Raw genomic sequence first — 8,745 nt, 5'->3', positions numbered from 1 at the left:
GTCTATATGATTAGCTGCTAAATTTCGGTGGACCAGGATGGCGGTGTTGGGCCGGTGGTCTGGTGTCGTTTGTTGGTTATATGCGGCGTAGCTGGTAAGTTTCGTGTCCATGTATGTTTCCTGAAGTGCGATGATGTGGGGGGTGTGCGGCTGGGCCTGCAGGGTGTGCTCCAAGGCTCGCCGCTACGCCTTGAAGCCCCTGCAGTTCCATTGCCAAACTGTGAAGGGGGAGCTAGCCATCGCGTTTCCCGTAGGGTTCGGGGCGCTGTGATAGCGCGACGGGTGATTTAAGAATGCCGCCTGCACGTGAGCGCGCGGTTGCACTCTCCGATGTGGCGACAATAATGGGTGCTGGGTAGTTAGGAGGGGTTGTCGACTTCAAGGGGGTTGCTGATGTCGGGGGATTCGTGAGGGTATCGAGCCTGGCATGAAGGGTTTGGATGTTGGCTGCCATTGTGGCGCAGCTTTCTACTAGACGGTCAATGGTGGGGGCGAGTCGAAGGAGGGCGCCCTCGAATTGGGCCATTCGCGCATCAGCTGCCTCGAATTTGGCATCTATGTCTGCTTGTGAGGAGGGGGGAGGTGCTTTACGCTTCGTGCGCTTAGGCTGCTCAGTGTCCATGCGTGGATCACCTACAGGGTCGGATGTGGGAGCGTGAGCCACCTGCTGCGGTTGCAATTTGGGGTTTGCCTGTGCTGATTCTAGGCTATGAATTTTATCGTTTGCTTTGGCCAATTGTAGCTGTAGTTCCTTGACCATATCTGCCAGCTCCCTTACCAGTGAATCTGGTGGAGAAGCGGTGACTTGTGCAGGAGTCTTCCATCCAACTTGTTTGGCTGCTTTGGTCTCCGGCCGGGCTTGAGAGCTGGCCCGAGAGCTGGGTGAGGCGGATGTGGAACGGCTACGAGTGCGGCTGGAAGGCTGTCGCTGCCAAGCGGGGGGAAGGAGCCGTCCCGCGGTAGGTTGTGGTCGCCGCGTTTGCGGTCTCGGGACCGGGACTGGCGTCCGGGGTTTGCCGAGTTGGAGCCGGTATCGGTGTCAGTGACCGACGGGGAAGACTTGGGCCGAGTGGAGGACGTGAACCGGTATTTGCAGCTTCTGCTGCCTGTAGGGTGGGCACCTTTGCAGACGATGCATGAGGCTTGGCACGTGGGCGGTTGGCCAGCTGGAGGAGGGTCATGGTCTGCGCCACAGCGTCGGCAGGTTGGTTGTCGCGGGTGGGGCACACATCCGCCCTGTGGCCTAGCTTCCGGCAGTTGAAGCATGCCTCCGGACGGCTTTTGTAGGGAAACACCTCAAAAGTGAAGCCTAGATACCTCACGTAGCGGGGTAGCTTGGCATTGGCGATAGTCACCACGAAATGTCGTGTGCGGCCCATGCGGCGTGCGGCGACTACGGGGAGATCGGGGTTTCGAGCTTGGAGCTCAGCGAGGATCTCAGCGTCGGTCTTGTGACTGTAGGCTCTGTATATGATTCCTCGAACGGAGTCATCGGGGGCTGGGGCGTACGTGGCTACCCGGATGGCATTGGAGTCAATGGTTAAAGTTTGTATTTTAGCATACAGGAACGCCCGTTCTTTTTCCGGTGTGCTGATGGTGACAGTGTTGTTTGTGGGGTGGATGCGGACTTGGTCGGCGGTGATTGCAAGGCGGCCGTCGATCTTGGCGGCGTTGTAGATGGCCATCGCCAATTTGGCCGGGCCGACTGCGTTGAGGTCGACGGTACCTTGCGGTCGGAAGACGATTTTGTAGTCCTCTGTAGGCAGGCGAGGAAGTGGTCGTCTTTTAGTCGGCGGTGGTGGACGGCCGCGGGGTCGTTGGTCTGACAGGACAGTGGTGGCTGCAGGCGTTTGGGTGTTGGCCGGCGGCGTTGCCGGTGGTGGCGGGCGTCTGTAGCGGCGTTGCATTTCGAGCGCCGTCCAAGTGCCATCGGCCAGCTCCGCGGCGGTAACATCCGTGCCGGTGACTGTGTACTGCATCTTTAAATGCAGGGAAGCGCCGTCGAGGCGAAGCGGCCGTCGCCGCCGCAGGTGGGAGCAGAGCACGCACTAGGCGTGCTGAGCCGTTAGGCCTAGCTCCCGCGGTCGGGCGTGGCCGCAAATCGGCCGTAAAGTTGAAGACACTCGCCTGAAAGTAGTTAAAAGTCCCACAGGTGACCCCGGATGGGTGGCGGGCCGTCCTGTAAAAAATTGGTGGCTGTAAATAGCCGGAAACTGGTGAAATCGCCGGAAAATCGCAGACCGCATATAAGATGCGTCCGCTCGCTCCGAGCGCAGTCGGCGTTCCGGATAAAGAGGAGTCCACCACAGCTGCTGTCGCTTCATCACCCGTGCAGGCAGCGTCCACCCATACGGCGTCCGGCTCGGGGCCGTGCGCTCGATGGAGTGCCTTCGCACGGGCTCTGCGGCGCTGCTCATGGTGGGACGGGTGCATATTCCTCGGGAGCGGCTTAATGAGAACCTCCTGGTGAAGGGGTCGTGGGATGACGAGGAGGGTTGGGTCGTTGGCCGGTATTCTGATGCCGAGGGAGTCCAGGATATACCGACCTGTGGAGGGTTTTGTGAGCCTGATGTATTGGGCCTCTCGGTGGGCCTCCACCAGTTCCCCGATCGTGTTGTGGAGGCCCAAGCCTAGTAATCTGTCAGTGGGTGTGTTGAGAGGAAGATGAAGTGCTACTTTGAATGCCTTGCGAATCAAAGCATCCAAAGCGTTTATGACATGTTTGGATAGTTGTAAGTATGGGGTAGTGTACAGCACACGGCTGAGGACAAAGGCATGAATGAGGCGACATAGGTCGCGCTCCTTCATGCCTCTGTGATGTCCCGAAACCCTTCGGATGAGGTGCGATATCGCGCCTACAACCTGCTTGAGTTTCTGGAGGGTGGCGGTGTTTTTGCCATCGTTCTGGATGTGCAGGCCCAATACACGGAGGGTGCCAACCTCAGGTACCGGGTCGCCATTCAGTTCAATGACAATGGGGGAGCGGGGACAGCGGTGGTTCTTAGGACGGATGAGGAGCAGTTCGGACTTCTCTGGGGAGCAAGACAGTCCGATGGTCCGTGCATAATTTTGGGTGAGTGTGGCTGCTTCCTGTAAGGTGTTCTCTATGCCAGGGCATTATACACAAATTTCATAGGACGCATACACATGATAAGAACATAATTAGAGAGATCACAAACAGCCGCTGCGTGGCTCACTGGTTATGGCGTTCGGCTGCTGAGCCGAAAGACGCAGCTTCTATCCCGGCTGTGGTGCTGGAATTTTGAAGCGAAAAGCTTCACTACGAGGGTCGGAGCCGAGCTTCGCGTGAGCCGGTGCACAGATTTGGCAGCTCTGAGCATGCGCGATACCGAGTGACGTCCGCCGACTCGTCACTACTTAAAAAGGCTGGGAATAGAACCAGGGCCTTTGGTATTTGAAGCAGAGACGCTACCACTCCACCACGAAGGCTCAAGGTTTGAGCATGAATAAAGGCGCATCTAGTGAATGCATGGGTTTCATAAATAAAATAAAAGGAATGAGAAAATAAATGAGAAAGAAATAAAAACAATAACAATAAGTAAATAATGATTAAAAACAATAAAAATAAGAAAATAAACAAACATAAAAATAAAATGAAAAATAAAATAAAATATGAGAAATAAAAAGAAAAATAATTAAAAAAAACAAACAAAAATAAAATGAAAAAAGAGAATATGAAAAATAAAAATAAAAACTAATAGAAGTAAAGATAATAAAATGGGAAATAAAATATGAAAAATAAAAAGAAAAACAAACAGTGCGCCAGGAAACGCTTTCGCCTTGCAACACTTTAGAGAGCCAAAGTGCCCCCTGAATTTTAACCACGCCGATTTCCGCCTCCTCCTCCGCCTGCGTACAGGCAGTGTGTCGACGGCCGAACGCCCCCACCGTTATCGTGTTGCTCCCAGTGCATAGTGCGCGAACTGCGACAGCCATGACATCAAACCAAGCATAACTGCAGCTTTTTGCTTCTATATCCAGGCTTAACCAGAGCTAAGCCACTGCCTTAGCTCTTTTTGATGGAGGCGAAATTCTATAGGGGACCGTGTAATGTGCGATATCAGAGTACGTTAAAGAACCGCAGGTAGTCGAAATTATTCGGAGCCTTCCACTCGACCGACCAACACGGACCGAGAAGTGTAACATGTGCACGAGTCAATGGGTCTCTCGAAACCCAATGGCGCAATGAAACGTGAATGTCCTTCGCGGGCCGCGTTGCGATCCCAGACTGCACAGGGCTTCGGGCGCAGCAACGGCCTCACTCGTCGCCGGGGCGGAGCGAGAGCGCACACGTTGGCATCCGAAAGATGGCGACTATGCCCAAGCAAGACGAGGCCAAAGGAAGCTCTGGTGGAGGTCCGAAGCGATTTTGACGTGCAAATCGATCGTCCGATGAGGGTATAGGGGCGAATGACCAATCGAACCATCTAGTAGCTGGTTCCCTCCGAAGTTTCCCTCAGGATAGCTGGCGCTCTGTGGGAGAGCAGTCACACCTGGTAAAGCGAATGATTAGAGGCATTGGGGTCGAGACGTCGTTAACCTGTTCTCAAACTTTCAACGGGTGCACAGGAGGACTTCTGGGTTGAGGTCTTCCGCTGCAATGAGAGTGCCAAGTGGGCCACTTTTTGGTAAGCAGAATTGGCGTTGTGCGATGAACGAAACTCCGGGGTAAGGCACCCGAATCGGGTAGTCATGAGAACCCATGAAGGGTGTTGGTTACTTAAGACAGCAGGACGGTGGCCATGGAAGTCGGAATCCGCTAAGGAGTGTGTAACAACTCACCTGCCGAAGCAACCAACCCCGAAAATGGATGGCGCCCTAGTGTCGCGCCTTTCTTCGGCCGTCGCTGGCAGAGTAGCACGAACAGTGGGGGTGCTAAGCCACGACGAGCAGGAAGGCCGCAGAGGTGGGCGGTGAAAGTGTCGGGCCCGCCTGGAGCCGCCGGTGGTGCAGATCTTGGTGGTAGTAGCAAATACTCAAGTGAGAACCTTGAGGACCGACCGACTGACCAAAGATCGTACACGCGAGGCCTTCAAATCACCAACAAATATTGGAACATTGGGCCTATCCACTACACACTTCGGCAATAAATTCTATTCGGCAAGCATTTCAATTTTTTTAAAACTATTACTATAATGTTGATTATGTTCATTTTTCATTATTATAACGTGTATTTGCGTAGGAAACAGGAGTAATGTAGTCATGATTATTTATTTTGACTAAATTATTGCATGTTCAAGAGAAAATATTTCAGCCTTGTTTCTTTACGTCCTGCCTGGTGATTCTGAATCAAGATAATTGATCATTTTTGTTGTATTACCGTTCTTTCATATCGACTGCAAATAAATGGGGCTGCGGTTCTATGTACTGTTTCAGCTTGTACTGTGCAAATGGCTCCCATAAACAAGAAGCGAATTCGGAACAAGGCCGCCCCAAAGAATTTTATGTTGCCAACCTCACTATAGAACTGCAGCCAGTGGCAATTTACGACTCATCAGATAAACTTAGCGGCATCCATGCAAATAGTGTAAACATGCGTATCCGAGTTCAGTTTATCACTGATTTGAACACCAAGGTATTTACAGTTGTTTATTCTCTGAGCGTCACTCTATATACAGAGTATGGATGTTGGAGAACAGTTTTCTCTTTTCAGATTCGGATTGTACCAAACATGCCCCATTCAGTGTACCAGTTAGAAGGCCCCTAAACTGATCCTCGCGGGACACCAGATGAAGCCCTTCCTGCCTCATCTGGTGTCCTGCGAGGATCATTAGGGGCCTATTCTATTTTAATCCATATAAATGGCATAGTTTGACTCATCCTGAAGTACAAAATAAGCAATTTGCAGACGACTGTTCTGTATGCAATAGTTAACTGCGTAGCGGGTCAAATTAAATTAACCACAATCTATATACAACTGGTTTGGTTTGGTTTGGCTTATGGGGTTTAACGTCCCAAAGCGACTAAGGCTATGAGAGACGCCGTAGTGAAGGGCTCCGGAAATTTCGACCACATGGGGTTCTTTAATGTGCACTGACATCGCACAGTACACGGGCCTCTAGAATTTCTCCTCCGCGGCGGTTGAATATCTTTGGAGGATAAATTTTAGAGGCCCGTGTACTGTGCGATGTCAGTGCACGTTAAAGAAACCCAGGTGGTTGAAATTTCCGGAGCCCTTCACTACGGCGTCTCTCATAGCCTTAGTCGCTTTGGGACGTTAAACCCCATAAGCCAAACCAAACCAAGCCAGTTGTATATAGATTGTTGTTAATTTAATATGACCCGCTATGCAGTTAACTATTGCATACAGAACACTGTCGTCTGCAAATTGCTTATTTTTTACTTCAGTATGAGTCAAACTATGTCATTTATATGGATTAAAATAGAATAGGGCCCTAAAATGATCCTCGCGGGACACCAGATGAGGCAGGAAGGGCATCTTAACACTGTGCTGTCAGCCTGAAAGTATTGAAATCTGTCGTCTAGGTAAGCTCTAATAAGATGTAGAATGTTAGAAATGATTCCGGCATCGTAAATCTTTTCTGTGAGTTTAATGTGGGGAACTGTAGCTGAGGCTTTTGTGAAATTCAAAAACTCTTCATGCATTTGTTGTTTAATTATTATACACCGATTAGGTGCAAATTAGAGATTTTACCGATTATGCTGACCGTTACATGCTTTCATTTACGAATATTTTCACAATCTAAACTTACGGAAGCAGAACGCCTTACCAACAACGGAACTTTGTTATCGCGTATTGCATTGTTTAGCAGCACTTTCATTTTCCTTGCAATAGAACTTCTGTGCAGGTTAGTGCTTCTGTTGCAATTGCAATTTTGCGACAGGCATGGTTTGCGTTTCTATTGCAAAACGATTGCGCAGTATGCCGCCTCTGCTGTCTGAGCGGCATAGCCGCGTCAGGAACTTTCGGGGGTCTTTTGTTATGCCTCCGAGAGCTAATCTGCATGAAACTGTCTTTATTAACGAAAAAGGTAGTACTGTCTGAAGTCGGCTCTGTAGGTACTATCGGTCCGGCGCCTTAGCCTAGGCACTTAGTGTAGGACTCGTGTATTATAATGATACAAGGACACTTTTGGCCGAATAGTGTCGGGAACAAGGTTCATGGTTAGCACAGATCTATTCAGATACTCTACAAAAGAGTCCGCGTCCGAAACCTTCAACAAAGGTGAGTGAGGCTTATAGGGTTTAAATTTGTTAAAAGCACATGAGTGTTAAAGCTTAAATTGTCAGGCTGCTTTCTTAGCAGCTCCAATGCACACCCTTTATTAGGCAAGGCGACTGAGAACGCATATAAGGCTCAGTCAAGGCCTCAGAGGAGAAAGACGTTCTAATAATCTTAATAACAGTGAGTTATATGCGGATAGAGAATTGACTAAGGTATGTAAGAGATACGAGTTAAAAATGAGCACCCAATAAAAGGATAGGACAGGAACAAAGCCAAACATAGGGTAATCATTTAACAAGCGAATAGACCGATGCTCTAGATCATGGCAGTTGTGCTTTTCGTGGAAATGTCCTCATCCAGCGCTGTCGAGCTTGAGGAAATTGGGGACCACGCAAAGCACCGAAAGAGAACCTCCACACTAATAACTTTACGGGCCTTGCATGCTTGGAAAGATTTGTACGTGCGTGGAATATGTATGTCCTATTCTCAGTCTGCAGTGTCCGCTTGTTCCTGCTTTTATTTTCAGTGCATTCGCTTTTTATGTGTGTTGGACGACGTGGAGATTGTTTTCTGTTTTTCTTACCCGTCCATTCACTGCATCCTGGGTATGTTTCTTATTTACGGTTTCGGGTCCTGGAACGCAACAAATTCAACTTCTATGGTGTGTCGAAGGACATCTGATGTGGTATTGTGTCCAAGTACACTGTGGCCACCAAAAATCCAATAAAGTTTCATTCTCTGGTATTGTGCATAGACATAGACTATATTCTTGTTCACTTTGTTTTAAGCCTCGTGTAATTCAGTCAGGTTACCCGAAATAAAGTTCATTTCCCTGTTCCCTATGTACTAAATCCAACGTAAAAAATCTGCAAAGAATACAGAGAAGAGCCGCCAGGTTTATTTTTAATAAATATTCAAGGACTGACTCCCCAACCACTTTAATGGAGATCAATAAAATTGAACTAGTTAAACATCGGAGAAGAAAGCTGAGGTTAGAATTTATTTCTCTCCTATTACATAATAAATTTTGTTTGGATCCCACATCATACTTGACACCGGCACCAACCAGACAAACTCGTCAACACCATCCCAGTTTTCTAACCCCTATATTCGCTAGAACAGACACTTACAAGTTTTTGTTCTTTCCACGCACAATAACAGATTGGAATCAGCTAGTTAAACCATTGCCCGTGAGTTTTAACCAATTATTGCTGTTGTTCTTATTTGAAGTATTGCGTTTTTTTTTGTGGCTTGATTGACTTGTTCGCCCAACTTGCCTTGACTTAGTGTCCGCAGTATTTTGTAAATAATAAAATAAATAAAAATATGGGAAAGAGAGCAGACATGTGGCAGGGTCATTGCGCGCATGTCCCGGAGGAAAAAAAAGAAACTTCTTCGTGAGCAGGAGAGAGCGGAGGCAAGATAGCAGGCATTCGAGCCGGTGGGGTTGTAGGTTAAGAAGGTGCTCGAGCAGGTTGTTAGAGCCAAGTGGCGGGAGTGAGGCTGATAAAGCCCCGGCCTCCAGTAGACTCAAACTA

General features: G+C 49.1%; 1 pseudogene; it reads left to right on the top strand.

Moving 5' to 3' along the window:
- Positions 1–4,150: 4,150 nt before the first annotated feature.
- On the top strand, positions 4,151–5,038 carry LOC149346126 (large subunit ribosomal RNA; annotated as a pseudogene; the record flags this gene model as incomplete).
- Positions 5,039–8,745: the final 3,707 nt, after the last annotated feature.

Source organism: Amblyomma mixtum, chromosome 4, assembly GCF_055824585.1.
Source record: "Amblyomma mixtum isolate Tamu chromosome 4, ASM5582458v1, whole genome shotgun sequence".
NCBI classification, from domain to species: Eukaryota; Metazoa; Arthropoda; class Arachnida; order Ixodida; family Ixodidae; genus Amblyomma; species Amblyomma mixtum.
The sequence above is the reverse complement of the archived record's forward strand: the minus strand, read 5'-3'. Positions and strand labels throughout refer to the sequence as shown.